The 19,450-nt window shown below is 42.8% G+C and overlaps 1 protein-coding gene across 19 annotated transcripts in view; it reads right to left on the bottom strand.

Moving 5' to 3' along the window:
• Positions 1-19,450, bottom strand: part of TRERF1 (transcriptional regulating factor 1) — a 101,064-nt gene that overhangs the window by 66,456 nt on the left and 15,158 nt on the right. For 12 of the 19 annotated variants that reach the window (XM_075146959.1, XM_075146967.1, XM_075146974.1 and 9 more), the window contains 4 exons: positions 5,241-5,296; positions 2,131-2,237; positions 1,495-1,552; positions 1,067-1,283 (listed from right to left, as the gene is read on the bottom strand). The gene's annotated coding sequence lies outside the window, so the exon portion shown is untranslated. Of the gene's footprint in view, positions 1-1,066; positions 1,284-1,494; positions 1,553-2,130; positions 2,238-5,240; positions 5,297-5,948; positions 6,065-9,405; positions 9,616-19,450 lie in introns of all 19 variants that reach the window. The other 7 variants (XM_075146971.1, XM_075146969.1, XM_075146972.1 and 4 more) reach the window with 5 other exon arrangements.

Here is a 19,450-nt window from a genome sequence, read left to right as displayed (position 1 = left end):
AATGGTAACAATACATGGCAGGACCTTGACATCTGAAGCACAATAATTAATCATTTCAACATAAGTTACAAAGGAGTATCATACCTTTTTTACTGACAGGGGAGCTGACTCAAAGACAACCAAGGGAGTTGCCCAAAACCACAACACCAGTCATTAGCAGAGCTGCAGTTAGAAGTTCCTGGCTGCCAGCACTATTTTCAAGCACTGAAATTGGCGGCTGCCCCGTACCCGCAGAGCTGGTACCCTGCGCGCTCACCAGGTAGAGGGTCACCTGCTCCCCATGCCATGCCTCCCAGCTCCAGTCACACCACCAACATCAGAGAAGGAAAAAGAAGGGTGCATCCAGCCAGGGTGGTGGGCTGAGCGATGAGCAGCAGCAGTGATGCCCGCATCACCCTGCTGACCTGCTCCAGCAGGTACCCAGCTCGAAGGGGCAGCTGCAATACCCAGGGTCTGCCCTGACACTCCCCTTGTGCCTGCGTGCCCACTGGAGCCCGGAGAAATTGGGTCAGAAAAATAACCCTAAGGCAAAGTCAGAGCTAGTGGTTTTGCCAGGTTTAGTACCCTGCATTGGCTCACTGAGCGGGGTGGGGTGAAAGACGGCAACATACATCCCAGAGACTGCAACGCTACACCCCATCTTGTTTGTACTTTACGTACTCTGAGGGGAACTTCAGATCAGTTCACTTCTCAAGAAAAAGCTGAAATGGCTCTTTCCATCTTAGCCCTATAGCTTTAATGTGCATGTTACAGTACTGATTTCAGTTTCTCTTAATTGCTTAGTCAAGAGTGCCAAGTTACATCTTACAGAATCAGCCAGCTAACGAGGATGTTCTACAGCAAAAGGTGGCCTTTTTTGTAAGGGTAGTTTGAAAAGTATTAAATAGGTTAATTTTCCATCTCAATTTTTGTAGAAGCAGCACAATTCTTATAACAAGCAGCTTGGGAAACCCAATGTGACAGACATGGGGAGGGGGAAGTGAGTATTCCACTTTTACATTAAAAGCAGAACCACAGAAATTTGCTTTTCATAACATGATTAGTCTTAATTCATATATAAACTTACATCTAGGCCTCTGTTATATTAGTTGAATGTATTCCCCTGCTTTCTATATTCCACCTGGTATCTGCCTATACCGAGTTCTCCAGACATTCCTTCCAACTCACTTGATCCTTTGAAGCTGACAGTTATCTACACATGCAGGCACTGAAGTAATTTATTCTTTTAGAAGTGTTAAACATTTACAACTTGCAACATCAGATTGTGCAAATATCCAAATTTTCTGGAAGAAAAAGAAAAGGAAAAAGCATTTACCTTGATGTCTACATTTACGTAGATATTTTCTCCCCGCCCCGCCCCCCCCCCAACTTTGTTATCTAGAGGCTTTTCCTTATGCATGAGAGATTTCCCATTTTTCTCCCTGTGCTTCCCAGGTGCTTTCCACATATTGTGACAAAACAGCTAAACAGCACAAGAAAAGGAACTCAAATTACCTGTTACTGTTTTATTCAAATTGGCTTTCTTATTTTGAAAGATTTTCTAAGATGGCTTCTGTGGAGACAAAAATATTCATAAGCAATGTCAAAGGAAGTTATTAAAACTCATCTAGCAGTGATGCAAGAGTTTTGCACTGACGTGCACTAACACAAGAAGAAACCACAATGCACCAGTTTAGACAGAAATCATTCATTGACTTTGTCTCAATTTGGTCTCAAAATCAAGTGTTACTCCTAGTAAAAAACAACGAAAACACACCCAAAATGCAAAAAACCACAAATACTTCAACGAGTTACTGTAGTTCTGCATGTGTTAAACCAGGGTTTTCACTGCCAAGACTCATTAAAAAAGAACAACCAGAAAATGTTTGCAAAACAGACTGCTATTATAAAGTGCATTAACAGCTATTAATAATAGAATATACATCAACCTCTGTTTTTCAGATAATCAATATTAATTGGCAACCTAATCTGGAACTGTTAAGGCAAGTGACTTTGGAGCTGCAATCCGTCAGGTCTAAGCTAACGGCGGGTTAAAATAGGCCTGATAACAGTTACTTCCTTGTCATTTCCTTCCAAAAATGACACAATGCCGTTTCAGCGATCAAAGTAATTTTTATCTCATAAACGTACCTCTGAAAATAGATTAGGCCTCATAGAACGATTTTATATTTATGATCCGAGCTATCGGGTAGACCTCATGTGGAACTTGACTTGCAGTTCACAAGGGCTCTGGGTTCCTTGGGAGGAAGTAAGATAAAGGCACAGGGAAATATGGGGGAAGGAAAAGAAAATATTGGGTGAGAGGTCTGGCACCTATCAACATCACTGCAAGCTCGCCAAGTCTCTTAATTTCATCATTAGGCTTCAGGCATATTAAAAGAGCTATTATTCTTTTTTTTTTTTATTCGACCCCATCATATAATCAATAGGATGGATGCCAAAAGCCAGCCATTACAAGGAAGTCACCAAGATTACTCCCTGCACAGACTGGACCATCTCTCGTTACTTTAAATGGGACTAAAAGATAGCAACCCCTTTAATTGCAACAGCGGCAAGAAACACGTGTTTCAGTGTGCTTCAGAAGTACTCCCCCAGAAGAAGGAACAGCAGGGAACAGGTCAGGAAATAGCCATGAAAACTGTAAGCAACCAAGGGAACAAGACGGGCAGGAGGCACAGACAGGACCTAAGGGCATGCCTGGAGCAGGATCCAGATGCCTGTCTGGAAGGATGGAAACCCAGGTGTAAGTGGGGAGAGGGAACGCAGAAAGGGAGCAGAGGGTTAAAAATAAATAAATAAATAAAATAATACTGATGCCAAGGCAGTAAAGGATAGTTGTAAGAACAAGGGACACCTGACAACTGCAGCCTTGAGAAGGAGCATGACCAGGACAGCTGCTTCTTGCAACGCTGGAGGACAGGGAGTGGGACAGTGGCACTTCTCCAGCCTAGGCTACTGGGGAAGGGATAAACGAAGCCCTCTCAGAGAAAGGAGAACGAGATATACACATTCATAGCTCAGGATTAATTTCAACTTGGAGAAGGTATCACACAAAACAAGGGCAGAATATTTTCTTCTAAAGGCGAAAGACAAGAGCCAGTGGAAAATGCTACTTCTTCCTCCCGGAATCTCATTTTAAAGCCAGCCCTGTAATTGCTAGGGATCTGGCTCACGATTTGTACGTGCCTGGGGCTGGCAATAAAGCCATGGCGAGAGAAAGTGTCGTGGCCTCAAGCTGCAGAACTTGCTAGAGACAAAGCCTCCTCAGTGGTTGTTTTATAAGGAAAGGGGAGAGCGAGCTTGTCCCAGGAGACACAGTACAACAGCAGCCAGCTGCTGTGCCACAAGAGCTGCCCATGTTACAGCACACAGGTTTATCCATATCCACTTTGCAGAGAAGAAGAGTACTTAAAATTAAACTATATAATATAAACTATATAATACATGAGGAGCAACGTCATAGGAAAACACTAGTAGCTGAGTGAGGACGACTAAGGTGCTCTCCCATGTGCACGCCAAAGAAGTCCCCAGCATTGCACTGACACCAGACAAATAAACTTCTTCTCAGTCAACTGAATCCGCTAGACCAAACCAGCCTGAACGCCAGCATTTCTACCAAACCCATCCTGGCCATGCTGCTTTTCGATGAGAGTATATGCACGCCAGCGGTGATGCTGTGCTGGGCACCACACAGCCTCCAGCCGCAGCGATGCTGGTGGCGGGCACGCGGTGGGATGGCAGCTGAACTGCCTGTGCACGGAGGGGTGCCGGCACAGGTCGGGCTGAACACGCTCTAAGAAGTCCTGAAAGCAATTTTAATTACCCGTTCTTGGAGCACAGGTAGACCGGTTCAAACACGTGCAAGTGAAGAAGCTCGTTTACATAACAGGCGAGGTATGCATGCGAGGTACTTTGTGTAATAGCGCTGCAGACTGCAAGACCTCTCACCCGAAGAGCGGTATTTTACCAACTATACACATACAAGACCACATTCAGGTAGAGAGTAAGCCATTAAATAAAATATTCATAACACGATTCAACAGTGGCATGAAAGTGGGTAGTCTGAATGGACAAAATGCCTAACACTTGCAAAAAAACCCAAGCAGCAAGCAAGTCTTTGATTCTTGCATACTCGACACAGTGCCAAGAGCCATTCAAAGTTTTCGGTTCTTGCTTGGGCAGCCACCCTCCAAAGGGTAACTCTACTTAGCAAACAAAACTTAAATGGAAAAACCGAAAACTCAAGAGTATCTACAAGAGCTAAATCTCTGAATCCAAGGAAAAAGTCTTTTAGTGCTGGTCCTCATACAATGACATCATGCATTTAGCCGTTTCCGCTACATTTTCCAACCAACAGCCAAAAAGAACAATAGGGATTTTTGAGGCCTGTAAATGGCACAGAGCTCAGGAAGATAGAAGAGACAAAATGACATAAGTGATAGAGCTGGATAGTCGCAGGGTGGATCGTAAGTTGAAAGACAGTGACAATCCCCATGTAATACTCCACTGTGTTTGGCTAGTTTTTGTTTGAATATGGTTATCCCAACACCTAAGAGTTTTAAAGACATTTACTCCTCTCTGCCAGTGGAAGCCTCTGAACCAGAAATTGAAACAAAAAAAGTATCTATCTAAACACTGCCTTTTAAAAACGCCACTATTAAAAAAAAATTAAAAATAAAAAAAAAAATCAGCAAACCTACAGCTTCCTTCAGCACATTAGTAACAGCAAATACTCATTTCAAACTCAAACCTAGACGTTTTCTACTCATATATACTCTGTCCTAATAAAAACAGTTAAAATTCAAAAATACTGCAACAGGAAAAACAAGTTTTAAAGTGTAGAAGTTAAAACAGCTCAAAGATCTTTTTACCTTTCAAATGTCAAGGGTGGGGGGGCAATATCTCAAAACTGAACAAAAACTCTTCTACCTCACCTGTTACTTTATAAAAAGCTCTAAAATAGTAGGATGAGCATGACCTATCTTGCTAACCCCCATGCCTGGAAAGGCGTACATTTTTGTCTTCTGGACTTTGTACATCAGTTCACGAGGAGAAAGAGCTGGGACAGAAGCTGTAGAGAACAGAGATGGTCTCTGGTCAGAGGCAGATGTAACTTAAAAATAAATATCTCAACTATTTGCAGGGTTCTGCCAGGGAAAGAAACGGTTATCTTCAACCCAAACAAGAAACCAGTGAGACTGTTTTGTGGAGGAACATTTTTATCTTACCCTCTCTCTTACCTTATCAGACACATCTCCTCGTCCTATTCAGAATCCAGCAAGTCATAAAATTCCATCTGGAACAAAAGGAAAAGTCCATTAATACCTCCTGATAACCTTACAACAAAAGGCTAATAAGCAGTTCAAGAAAAAAAAAAAGTTAAAATTCTGCTGCCATTCCAGTATAATCTACACCCCAGGCAAGTCACCCTCCTGTCTGCAGCAATCTGGGAAACCTGAATATAAAGGTATTAAAGATGTTGTAACATGTTCTGTAAGAAACACGCTCTTCCTCCTTTGGCAAGGATAACAGAAGTGGCCAAAGTGTACAGGTTGCCCTGCCGAGTCATAAATAAGTCTGCAGCATCCTCTCATTAAATTAAATGAGCATCAAATTACATAATGTGAAGGGTTGTAAAATGAGACCAGTGGTAATGGCTAGAAATAATCACAGTGGTGTTATACATCGTGGAGACAATTTTCCATCAGTGTATCAAACCTGGGTATGCAGCGCCTTTTATCTCCAGGCCAAGAAACTGTCAGCATGCAGCCTTTCTTAAATACAGTAAAGCATGCAAGAAACGGATGGAACAAAGCTCTCATGCACGAGTTTAAATGATGCCTACCCTGAACAAGTACATTCAATTTCTTAACACCTTTACAAACCAACCTTTCAATGCAACAAAGATGTTTTTATAATACAGGTAAACATGACGCAGTCTGGCATACCTGGGATCAGAGGAAAGAGTACTGCACACTCAACCAACAAAACTGCAACCTTGGAATTGCCAATAAAATTTACAGTCACAATAGACTCGGGCTTGAACAAACACTTCTCCATGGCACTATGAAGAAAAGGAGACATGAGCTGCAATCCAGCCAGTCCATGAGTCACTATGAGAGACCTCCCGTCTGACAACTTTGAAAAGCGTAAGAGTCTGCCTAGAGTGAGAAATGTGAATAAAGGATCTAAAAAACCAAACAAAACAAACCAACCCCCCCCACCACCCTTTTAGCTTTTCAGCATCCTGCCCACAAGCCCTAGAAGCCTGTTAGTCCAGTGCCAGGCTGGAAAAGGCCAGAAATGTGCAAGAGTGAAATGGCACACTGTATGAGAGAATACTATTAAAAAACAAAAAACAAACCCACACTCAACCCTTAATTTTTCAATCCAGTTATCTGGGGGGAGATATGGCAGGAATGGAATGATTTGAAGCAAATAGTTTTCATGTTTGCTTACTTTTCCTATAGTGATGCTAGTAAGAGTATCCCTGTGCCTAAACTACAAAACTAGATGCAAAGACAACATTGTGTTTTAGTAGTCTGATGTCCCCGATTTGCACTCTTGCTTTGTTTTCCTTGGACACCGAGCAGCCGCGATGCCAACAGACCCCAGCGGGAACCACAGCTGCTCAGTGCCACAGAAAGCTGATGTCCTTCACCGCATTGCACTGCCATTTCCCCACCAGCAAAATGGGGATGTTAGTACGTGGGTCCCAGCCAGGAGGTCTGCCTGGGAGCCAGGGTCCAAACTGCCTGCTCTGGGATGCTTCTCTTTTTCCCCTTTCTTTAAGCGTACATTAGTGTACACTTTAAGTGCTAAAAATAAACCCTTCACCCAGTGAATACCATTTTCTCATCTTCTACTGATGATCATTTATTTTTTGGCATTACCAGAATAATACAACAACATACTTCCATGACTAAGGGGTTTGTTTTTTTCTATGAAGAAGAGATCTTTTGTCCATGTGACAGAAAGATTTGAAAAAAAGAGGGCCACTGACCAAGAGCCCATTTGAGTATCCCTACCCTCCTATTCCCCTACCAACCCAGTAAAATTCCTCAGAGCACAACCTCTTCCTGGCTATTTTCAGAGAAGCTGCAGCAGTCATAGAAGAACAATGGGGAAGTTTGTTTTACTCAGAGTAAATGTTTTGCAGCTTCCAATGTAAATATTTTAATGAATAGATTTTTTTTTTAACTCTCTACTGCCTTACTTGTGTTCACATTCACAGACCTATCAGGACAGAAGCAGCACTCAACTTCTATGATAGAGAGTAAGAGACAAATACAACATAGGAAAATGACATGTTGACTTCAGAAAAAGCACCTTCATAAGCAAATCAGAATTCACTGGGCATTTGCTGGGGAGATCTGGGATGAAAAGAATTAAAGAAAAACAAGTCTAATCATTTCCTGCATCCGGCTGAGGGCTCGTGTTAGTTCCCATCCGAGATAGTGGGCCTATTTTAATATTCAATTTGTAGAAAACCACAACCTAATGTGTTTCCAAAACAACACTATGCCCAATGACCAGGCTCCAAGGAAAAAGTGATGACTATCTCTTTGTCTCAGCCATCAATATGGTGGCCCCTAACCACCCCATCACTCTGCATCCACTTCACAGAAACACTCGAATCTCCTCTTAATGATACGTAAACCAAGCGTTGTGGACTCTGTCAGCAGGATGGGACTCAGATTCACTCTCTCTGGGCAGGACTGTTTTGGTACTACAGAAGGTGGCTGGACAGAGATGCTAAGCCATCCTGCACATGCTCCTCTGATGGTTTCTGGATCCAGCAGCACCCCCAGGTGCAGGCAGCTCTTCCATTCTGAACGGTGCCTCTCCCCACACAAACCATCTCCCTCCTCTGCCCCCAGATGGGGGGATAGAGTTTGGATGCGATATCAGCAGATGGCTGGCATTCAAGATTTTTTTTAATTTTCTTTTTCAAATGAAGTAGGACACAGATGGTGCTGTTCCTACTTTCCCAAAGCCTGACTGGAACGTGAACGTAGACCTGTCTGAGCTGGGAAGCTCAGCCCCATAGTACGGGGCTGCAGAAACTACCGCACGGACCAGTTTAGCCTGGATCAGTCCCACACGTGGCAGTGTTTCCCTTCCCCTGCTTTTATCTGAATGGGAGGTTTTGTTCCTCTTGTGCTGACCTCACCACACATGATGCCTGTTAGCAACATCCTTCCAGAAGTTCAACAAGCTGCTCCGTAGAAATTCCCTGCCACTGTCAGCAATATGCATGCTACCCCAGGTAAAATCCTCACCATATCTTTCCAAAAATACTGCACTTGTACTCTTTCACCACCTCATGCAAGATGTTGGTTGCACACTCATAAGACTTCCCAGATTCTGTGATTCTCGCCATCACCATCCACACCACCAGCTCCATCCCCTCCAGGCCACCGTGGCAATGGCACTTGGCTTGTCACATCCCGCTAGGCAGTGGCTAGCACTGGAAAGGATGGGAAGAGGCCCACCGCCTCTTTCCTGCAGGGGCTATTAATTGAAGGAGGAGCAAGACCTCCTGATTGCAGTTCATTGAGAACAAACCTTCCACAGTCCTAAATTAGTAAATACTAACTATCAACCAGTCCGCAGTAGGATGGGGGGTGGCGGAGAGAAAGAATGCCTGACTGTTAATTGAGAGAGATCCTCTAATTTGGTAGCAGCAGGAGATGCTGGGGACAATGAGGCGATTGCTGTTTCTACACAAGCAGCCTGAGGCTGGTGCTCACGCAGAAGGAAGCGGACACGAGCAGATACATCACCCCCTCATGGTGTGCACCCACCTTGGTACCCGTCTCCTGTGAAGGCTAAACGGATACTGAAGGGCAACGCCAGCTGAGAGCTCCCCTTGCGGCAGGGTGATTCGGAAACATGTTTGCAAGACCTTTCCTGTCCCTGCCAATGCCACAAAGTGAAACTAAATCTCCTGATCCTGCATTTGAATGTTATCAACTACTGCTATGACTGTACAGTATCAGCTTTAGCCTCTACACCAGCAAAGACCTTTTTTTTCTTTTTTCTTTTTTTTTTTTTTTTTTTTTTTTTTTAAAAAACCCAAACATTTGTTTCCCCATATTCCCCATCAGATTTCCTGGCTATACATGCAACATTAAAAAACAGAGTAAGAAACAAAGAAATAAATATCTCTGCTCAAAACAGAACTCTTGCAAAATAAACTCATACTACTTTTCATGAAAGACCCAAGTGAGGAGGCAGACTTTGCATCGGTCCCTCAATGCGCATGGTCACTCTTAGCAAGTGAGCGACCTAAGGCTTATACCGGTCCTTCCATCTTCCTCTCTGACCTCTTCTAGGGAGCCACAGCACTCGGCTTTTTCATGTGCCTATATAATCAGCAACGTGAAACTCACACAACCTTACCGGTGCCTCTGTGGTCTTCTCATCAGGGCAACGAGTAGAAACACTCCGCAAAGGAGCGGCACATTCGTAAGTCTCCCATGCCCACGGGATGGAAAAGAGAGCGAGGAGTGAACAGATGAATGTTAATCTCTTCTCCTTGCCTCCAGCAGCAGTCTGTACTCTCCCACGCAGAGAAAAGGGAGGCTGTACAATTTGTGGAGGCCAAACTGTCTAGAAAAATGTAGAGAGAAAGAACTAATAGCAAATTCTCTTCTCTATCGATTCTCTTACCATAAGGAAAGTGAAAGTCAGTCATTGAGTCGCTGGTGGAAGACGAGACCACAGGGTCTTTAAGGGGCTGCTTTTATGCAAACTGCAGAGCTGGATTACTCAGGATTGTATCAGTTCAACATATTTGCTACCTAAAATATTCTGCTCACTCACTGCTTGCACTGTATGACTTCTTAGGGGGATTACTTTTATTAGCAGATTACATTTTTTGTCTGATAGGAACACACAAAAAGGACCCAAGACCACGCCGTTATGTATGTTAATTCACAAATGTAGGACTCCTCCGTAGCCTACCTGACTCTAAACAGCTACTTCCTAACCACGAGTAGGTAGCCGATAAGCATATGAAATACCGAGGTATTTCACACACACACACTTCTTTAACTGATTTGTGTCTTAAAGGTGTCTGTCAGCACGCAGTACTGTAACATGCGCCAAACGAGAGCATGGGGGAGAAGCTCTAAGCAGGAAACAGAAGCTTGTCTTAGATTAGCACAGCTCACTCAAGTGTAGTGCTATGCTCAGATTTGGTTTTGATTTGCAAACCTTGCTATCATTGGCTAAGAGGATGTTTGAAGTTTTGTTAAAAAAGGCCAAAAAAAAAAAAGAGCCAGAAAGCTAAAACAAACACACAAATGAAGTTGTCCTGGCAGCAGTGGGTGCCTTTAAAACTTATGTAAGATGCACCTTTCTCAGCCCCTGCTTTACAGCATCCCGCTTCTTGCTTTCCCATCTCCACTTCCAGCTGAAGGCAGCTGCTCTGATGGGCACCTCCCAGGTCTCCAGCACATCACGTGCAAAAAGGTGCAACAGAGAGAGCAAAAAGAGTGTCTCGCCGCTGCAGGGGCCTGAGGCAACACCAGCCACCTCTGATTTTGAGAGTCTATCCCCACCACCCCCAAATCCCTACTACAAGAGGAGCATTTTGTTGCCTGTTGAGATGTCTTACAAATAAGCAGCAAAGTCCAACACCAACTTTGCTCAAAGGAAATTTTAAATGGCACCTTGGTGGGCTGGCGGCAGGCTTCCAGCTCTCACCATTAATTCCAAAATTAACAGACCTGGAGTCATCATATTGCCTGAAGATGGCAGATCCTACCCTCAAATGAACACGCCAGCAATTGCAGCCATGGTTTCAATTACACTAATACTTGCCCTGTAGGAACCACTCTGAAAAAGTTCACTTGCTCACCCTAACTCTTGATAAATCATGGTACAGAGACATACTGCAACTAGTAACTTGATCAAGGGCAAGGTGAAAGTTTTTCTCCAGGTAATCTAGAGAAGAAATCTGAGCCTTAAAGGGAAAACTTAAAGATTGAGGGGGGGAAAAAAAAAAAACCACTATTTAATGTTAGTATTTATTAATATTTGGGTTTCAACTGTGGATCAACAGCCAAGAATCTCTCTGCCTGTGCACATATTTAAGACTGTTTACACATGACGTCCAAAAGGATGTCCTCATTTTATAAATAATTTGATCTGATAACTACATCAGCAAAAAGTGCAACTGCAGGCTACATAGAGGCGAAACACTTGGCTATTGATGTCTAAACCCGGGGGGGGGTGGGGGGGGAGGGGGAGAGGGAAGACTAAAATCAGAGTCACTAGAACTCAGCAAATGGTTTACAGTTGAACCTAAGCACATAACATAGTGCACATTCAACACACACCAAACTGACTCTTCCTAAACTTTTAAAGCTGTGCTTACTGGTAAGTCATTTTAAGTACTCAAGATAAGATTGTCCTAAACGTAAACACTTCATTTTTTACTTATACCTGACCACAAAAGCCATCCGGCAATGCCCTACTCCTCCGATGTGGTAGGCACAATGCATCGGAAAGAGCACTTGTGGAGCAATAGGGCCAGGTAACACACAGATGGCATCAGGAGAAGTTGAGACTTCTCTCTCCCAGGAACAAGGAGAAAAGGTTCCCGAAAGATTTACCAGCTGAGCTCAAACCCTGCGTTTTTGTTTTCCTTTGTCACATGCTCCCGTATGTGCACATATATGGTTGTAGTTACAAGTGCATGTAATTTGCTTAAGATCAATCACTTTGCATGCCAGGGCAGTGGGGAAACAGAAATGCTGCACACAAGAAACTTATTACCCTATAAAGAAATACTATTTCCAGCTAAAATTTGCTCTTCAGTTTAGTCAAATGCACAAACTTAGTTTGTTTCCAGTTTTGTTTCTCAACTGAGAACCTGTGAACAGCAACATAAGAATACCACAAGCAGTCTCAAAAGATGGTTAAAGAGGTATTTGCTACGCAAAATTTTGGGTAGACTTCCTAAATTGAGCAAATGATGGTTTTTTTGTGACATTCCCTATTGTCTGCTGCAAGCCATAATGCCAGGTCACACTCTGAATACATTGCACAAGGGCATGCTTTGAGTTTAAAGCAAGAAGCAATCAAGAGGTCTGTATGCAGACAGAAAGAATAGAGGCTTTTTTTTTTCCTAGAAGAAGCAAGCAAGCAGTATACATGTAATTTTGGTGTAACTAAATTTTGTATAGCTACTGATACTGTATATACAGTATCTGATATACAGTATCAGTAGACAATATCTGATATACACTATCAGTAAGGAATATCTTCAATTCATCTACAATAAAGTAGAAGTCTGCGCTTTTAAGGAGACCTACATTTCTGACCCAGAGGAGCAATGAGGACTGCAAGCATTTAACTTGAAATCAGTGACCACATGTGGTAAGAAAGGCTTGCCAGGATGTGATCCTTAATTATGACTTCATCTTGCACAGCTCCCTTGAAAAAGGATCAGCTGAGACATCTTGCCCAAAGCAGCTCCTACAGAGCACAGCCCAACCAAAGAGGAGACCAGGGTGCCAAAAATAACAATAAAAAGTTTTCGCCTCAAATAATGAGGTATCCCTTATAATTCAGCCCTATAAAACTGGATTTGTCAAGTTCTAAACTGGGTTGCAGCAGTATTTCATTACAGCATAAATCTTCCTTACAACCTAGTAAAGATGCCTAATAATTTAATATGCTATAATTTTTTTTTAATCTGGAACTCGTCAAAAATTGCCTGAAATAGGCATCTCTCTTACAGTCCATTTTCCATATAGAAATAGACTCCAAAATGTAACTGGTTCACATTCTTTGCATGGAAAAACGTTTGCAAAGTGCATTTACATGTAGACTAAGAAAGGTTGTAATTATCTCTCTTGGGTTTCTTAGGTAGGTCAGTGCACATCCTACAAAAGCTTCTGTATTATCCCACGATATTCACTGAGCATCATTTTTTTCTGAAAGCAGCAGAACCTCTTGAAGAGAATTACACCAACAAGTAAAAATTTCAAAAGAAAAAAAATGGGATTCCAGAGACAGAACTTTCAGAACTTTTTTTTTAACTTTTTATTAAAAGCTTCACAGCCCTTTTTTTGCTGAAACAGATTACTACACAAAATACTGAATGACAACTGTCTTATATACTACTATTTTAGTGGATAACATGCCCAGACTTCACATAAAAAGAGGAGAAGATATTTAAATGGATGGGGGGGAGAGGGAGAGGCGGGAAATACTGCCAGTACTTGTTATTAAAATTTGTAATTCCCATTCCCTCCCAACTAATCAGGTCTGTAATAAAACAAACACAATGTCAAAGCAGTTACCATGTCCATATAAACCACCACTGTAAAAAGCTAAGCATATGACCACATCAAGCACTACAGAATATACACATTTTTCTTCATGAAATAGATATGATGAAAATGGCTACATAAATTTAAGATTGCTCAAAGTTTGAAAAAACAGCCATGTCATTATTTTCCTGCTGCTTCTGAGGAGTAAGCACAGTTTACATCCTCACTTTCTGCTGTCCCACTTTACTTTTCTTAACCCAAGAAACACAGGACAGGCACCACAGCACTTCAGTGCTGGGATCATCAGAGGAAGTCGGGACAAGTCCGTTTTACATCTCACCAAGCCTCTTTTAACAGTAATTCAATAAAACCCGCACTGCCAGGAGTTAAAATAAAAGGTGAACTGCCCTCTTATTTACTATGTCTCTACGAGCACGCATACTATTTTTTTTCTTTACCCTATTCAGACAGGGGTCACTGGCAGTGTATGGAGGAGCTAATTCATGGTCCTGATCCTGCAAAACCCTGCTAGGAGAAGGCCCCAGAAAGCATCTAAATGCAGCAATTAAGACATGTTTGACTAGTCTGCTTATCGCATGATTGCACTCCCTGGAGTGAAGTCTTGATACAGCCTTAAGTCAAGATAGTGAGTGTCACAACCATTTCACAGCTTGCTGTCAGATCTTGGAGACAATTTTAAAGAAGGAGGAAGAAAAAAAAAAAGTGGGTTGTTTTTTGGGTTTTTTTTGGTTTTTTTAGAACTTCAAATATTTTACACCAGGGCAAGGCTTTAACAAAAGTGTTATTTTGGGTAACGGACTGACTCACTATTCCCTGAAATTAAACGGTATCAACCCATTCCTAAAGAGCTAGGCAATCTAAAAGCAGTTCCCTGCAAAAAGCTGGGTTCGTACCATCCAAGGAACTTCCTAACCCTGTTTTCAGACTAACATACAGCCAGCCCTGTTGCTTCTCTCTCAGTTCCCACATTGGAACAGTGGGAACTTTACTTTCCCCCTTACTTCATTTACCAAACCGCTAAGTTTTCTGTGCTCCAGACTCCCCTCAGGGGTGCTCAGGCTGGGGTGGCCGCAGGAAAGCAGAGGCTGTCTGCAGGGCTCAGGTAGGCTTCTGAGAGGCTGAGGGGGTGTCTGTATTTTGCTTTTTTGGAGTCAAATGCTGGGACTAAGGCTGGTGACAGGAAACTCCTTAGTTAACCATTGTTTCCTAGGAATGCTGGAAGAAATCTGTTTGAAAAAGATTTTTTTTTTTTTAATTTAAAAAAACAAAATCACACACATTAAAAAAAAAACCCACACCAAGAACCCAGTTATCTAAGATTAATGCCCAGCCAGTTTCCCCGCAGTTTTTAAGAACTGGGTTGGCTTTTCCAGCCGAGGAGGAAGTGAGGGCAGACTCCGAGAGCCATTGGGCTGATGCCGATCTGCAGAAACTCCACGGAATTCAGTAAAATTATTCTGCATTTATTTATAGCTCCACCAATAAATGCATAATCTGGTAAAAATGGTTTTCAGATATTGAAACTATACTAGCCTTAAAAATGTAATTCTAGCTGATTTCTGACTTTTGAATTGCTCAGATAAAGGAGGGACCTGTCTTAATTCTTGTCTTTCTAAATTTGCTTCCCCAGGCATCTCAGTTAATTCAGTGCATCTACTATAATTAAAGCTTACTTTTATTGTTCTACTCTGTGCTTTGTATTTTACATCTGCAGTTGTATATATACATGAAACACATATTAGCCTTTGTTTGTTTTTAAACAAGTGGCACACAATAAATATAAATATCTGACCTTACATTACCAAATCACCAATACCTCAAGCAAGTGTTTTTATTCAGTTAGCATTCTTCTTTAAAACACACACAGATCCCAAAGAAAAACCACACAACACAAGAAAACACAAAATCTTGTCCCTAGAGTAGTATTTACTTGCTGAGAAAAGTTAATATTTTCCTTAACTGGAACATTTTTATAGCTGGGAAAACAATGCATAAAGAATTAGTTAAATTCACATGCTTGTACATCTATTAGTTAAAATATTTCTTCAAGGAAGTTTAATCAACAGAGTTATGTCTAACACGCACAGTCACATAAGTAGTGCTGTCCACAAAATACCACCAACAAAAATATTTGTATAAACAGCAGAGGAAAGACATGGTAATGTTTATTACACAGGTGGATCATCTCGCCAATCAGACTCAGAGCTTTTATGGCATTATAATTAACAGTATAAGTTTTTTATGATTACAGCCTTGGTTAGTCTTTGTACCTGGCAGAGTTTGCATCTACTACTTCCAGTGCACTTAGTCTTGATTTTGAAATCAAGGTGCACCAATTAAATTATTGAAATCCTCAACATTCACTACTGCCCTCCCTGTCTTCAAGTCACAAAAACCACCCAAACCCTAGCCCATCTCCAACACCTCTTCCCAGAAGTATGCTTTCTAGGTTTTCATACACAAACGAGGCTGGAACTTGCCCCAGCTGATCTGCACAACTTTGATGACTGCATTTTCAAAATAAAAGCCAGGAAATTAGTCATGGTGGAGTAGCATCTCTAGGGGACAGTTTGGGTGGCCGGCAGCAAGATGCGAGTGGAAGGATGTGTGAGAGAGGAAGATTGGTATCTACCACTTCCTCCCTTCTGCCAAAAAAAATTAGAAGAGGCGGGAGTTCTTCCTCACTTACTGTGGCTCGACCAATGCTGCAGGAGAGAGCCAATGCTGGCATTCACGCACAACCCAGAGAAGGGACAAGACCAACAGATTTGGTGGGGAAATCTCTCAAGGCAAAACCACATAGTTTCACTAGTTTGGTTAAATGGTGATTTCTTGAGCGTCTCGGATAGCAGTTGTTACAAAAATAAGACCACAAACCTGTAAGGGATCAGACCTCCAGAAGGACAGTCCTTTCCAGTCACCAGCAGCTACATGGTACCTGTTTAGCTCAGGAAGGTCATCAGAACATCCACACCCATCAAAAACACAGAACAGTCTAAAACACACCACCTCCTCCCTATGGCAAACTGACAAAAAAGGCTCCTTTCCCCCCCCTCCCCCCCCACGAGGCAAGGAGGACATCACCATGCCCCAAATCACCGTAACAGGAAACACTTGCTAGGTGGAATGGGCAATTTCTTTAGGAGCTAGTTTAGGAGCCCCAGCTGCAGCACAAAGACTATGCAGTGAAATGTAAGTGTCCGACCAGACTCACCCCACAGGCAGCCAGCAAAAAGCAGCCCTCTTCCCAAAGAAATTTTAGAAGCTAAAGCAATCAGCAACTACCCCTTCGACAAACCTGAGCAGCTTTATTTTGGGTACGATCCAGAGCTAAGTCAGAGCTGTTCAGCTCTAACCCAACAGATTTTACCCGTTACACAAAGTACATGCCGGCTGTTCGCAGTGCCGGCACACCTTGCACACCTTGCAAGTCGGCTGCCCTCAAGGACAGCACCAAAACTGGTCAATGCTCAACAAAAAAAAAAAAAAAGGAAAAAAAAAAAGGGTCAACATTGCAGGCAAGGAGACAAGCATCAAGTTTTCCTCCAGAGGCCATTTTGCTTGTCCGAGCACCCTGCCAGATCCATCCAGCTTTCCAACATGACCGTACCTTACAGATGGTGGGGTTTTGGGCCTCAGAGGCTGCCGAGCCTCTCTGCAGCCAACATGCCCCACATCCTCCATCACGTGTTCCGCCAGCGAGGTCAGAGACACTACCAACGCGGGCACAGAAGGAAAAGTGATAGGAACCCAGCATCTAGGCCTGCCTGCTGAAAGATGAGGTGCCGAGCAAAGGAGCAGCTCGTACCGAGAGAGGGCTCACTCCTAGCACACCCTCAGAGCAGCGGCGCACCACAGGATGCCATACGCAGGGCCCAGCAGTCCTGCTCTAGTGCAAATGTTAAATAAAAATCTACTTTTCCCCCACACTTCCACATCACTCACATAGGATGACAAAGGAACAAAAAGACCCCCTGAGAAACCAAGGGAAAACCATGCAGAAAGGCCTCCTGCTAGACTGAGAACGTGCCCACCGCTGAGAGCAGGGGGACGGATGGAAACCAGTGACTGAACCACAGGGTGTTAGAAGCTTGGTGGACAGCTGCTCTGCCAGCGGAGATGTAGCCAGGGAGTAACCTCCACAGTGCTCTGGGGACTGCAGGACGGCTAGTGGAGGAGACCCCAATTTCTCTTCATCACCCTTCCTAAAAGATCTCAGGCGACCTCCACACCACTGACCTGGCGAACGCCTTTCAAAGGCCTCAGCCTAACGCTTTGGCCTATGCCGCTTTCTCTCATTTGCCTCTTCCCACCCCTCCCGCCTTCCCTCCCTACCTCGTGGCTTTTTGCATGGGTCTGGACACAGCAGGACCGCACAGCACCAGGAGATGAGGGAGCCAATTTGCTCCTTCCCAAGCCACAGCCAGCCCAGGAGGAGGAAGAGGAGAAGAAAGAAGGAGGGGCTGCAGGCAGGGAAGCCAACCTCAGCTGGCAGCAATCACAATTTGGCCAAACCCAATTAACCCACCTGCAACCACCAGCTTCTGGTGGGCTGGTGACTCCAAACTGTAAGGGCTTCACAGGAAACTCCATCTTCCTGAATGATGCTCTTCTCCTTTATCCTCATTAACATCACTTGCTTATTTTTTCAAAAGCAGGGAAGCTAACTATCAGTTCTGCTCAGAGCTGTATAACACAACTAAAGTCTTTCCCTTTCACACTGAGAAGTACCTTACAGAGTAGGTTTTAGTTGCCTTTGCTTAGAAAAATGGACAGAAAAATATGTATTTTTTTCTAGCTTTAATGATCTCCCTTTAGCATCTCCATTTTCCAAGCACTAGTATGGATTTTCCACAGATTTTTAACCACACAGTAATTACACAGGCTAGATCCCTTTCTCCGAAACTTCAAATGTTAATCAACAGTGAAAGGGCCATGTTAATAGCTTTGCTTTTTCTAAGCTTGCTGGGATCATTACTTCACTCCAACTTCATACAGCCAGGAAAGAGGAAAATGTACGCAAGCAACGACAGCAAGAAGTAAGCTAGAACCAGACTGTGGCTTAGTAAGAAAAGGAAAAATTGATGGATGAATAATGCGGGAATGATGGATTGGGTTATTGAGTTGTATGCATGGATATGACCGTGTGACAGGGCGCATATTTATACCACACCCAAATGTTTGGTGAGTTGGAGTTTCTCTTTTGCCTTCTGTCATGTTCATTTATGTAGCCTGCTCCCACGGCTTCTGTTGAGAGCCATGCTCTCCGGCAGTCTGTGCTGTCTCCTGGAGATGGAAAAGCCGCTTTTGGCCAAGTAAGAGTTCACCATTTTTTTCTGGGCATTTTTGGAAGTAAATAAAAGGCACTTCCACTAGAAACAATCCTCATCATCCCAGGATAAAAAAGATGATACAACACCAAGCCAAAACGCCATTTGTATATAAAACTCAACAATTTCAAGATCGATCTTCTTCAGCTATTAAAACAAGTCCAAAGGATGCTGGGGGGAGGTGAAGCTTACACTTCAGATACACTGCTTCTATTTGAGAGGTTTAATACAGATACTATCTCATAAACTCTTCAGCATCGCATTTACAAGCAGAGGGACACATTTATTTCTTTGATAGGAAACATGGAGTAGATGACCATCACATCATTGGTGAAAACTGCTATGTCATAAAATAACCCACAGCCACCTGAATTTATAAGTTCCTCTAACGAAGCAGCATGTGCCAAGCCAGGCAATCCTGATGAATTCCATTAGAAACCTATAGACTTCTCAGAAATAATTAATTTACTCAGAGCTGCATCTGAACAAAGACATACATACACTCGCACTTCTGAAGGAAAATAAATTCTGACTTCTTACATCCATGTATTTTCACTTCAGCATAAACCTGTAAGATTATTAACTATAATAAAGCTCTAAAATAGATGCTAAAATGGTGTTTGAGGGCAGCATCAGACACTCCAAAAACATATATAAGCTGAATTCTAGTGCACCACATAAAGGCAAGTTTCAACTAGAAAGCTTTACTGTGATTTGTGTCCTTTAAAAGCACTCTTGTAACAATTTTAATAGTTTAAAATATTGGAGCTTAGTCCCAAAGAGATGTAGCTAGCACTAAACTGCCATTTT

Source organism: Calonectris borealis, chromosome 3 (assembly GCF_964195595.1).
Source record: "Calonectris borealis chromosome 3, bCalBor7.hap1.2, whole genome shotgun sequence".
Classification (NCBI taxonomy): Eukaryota; Metazoa; Chordata; class Aves; order Procellariiformes; family Procellariidae; genus Calonectris; species Calonectris borealis.
Note: the sequence above shows the minus strand (reverse complement) of the source record. Positions and strands in the feature narration are given on the sequence as shown.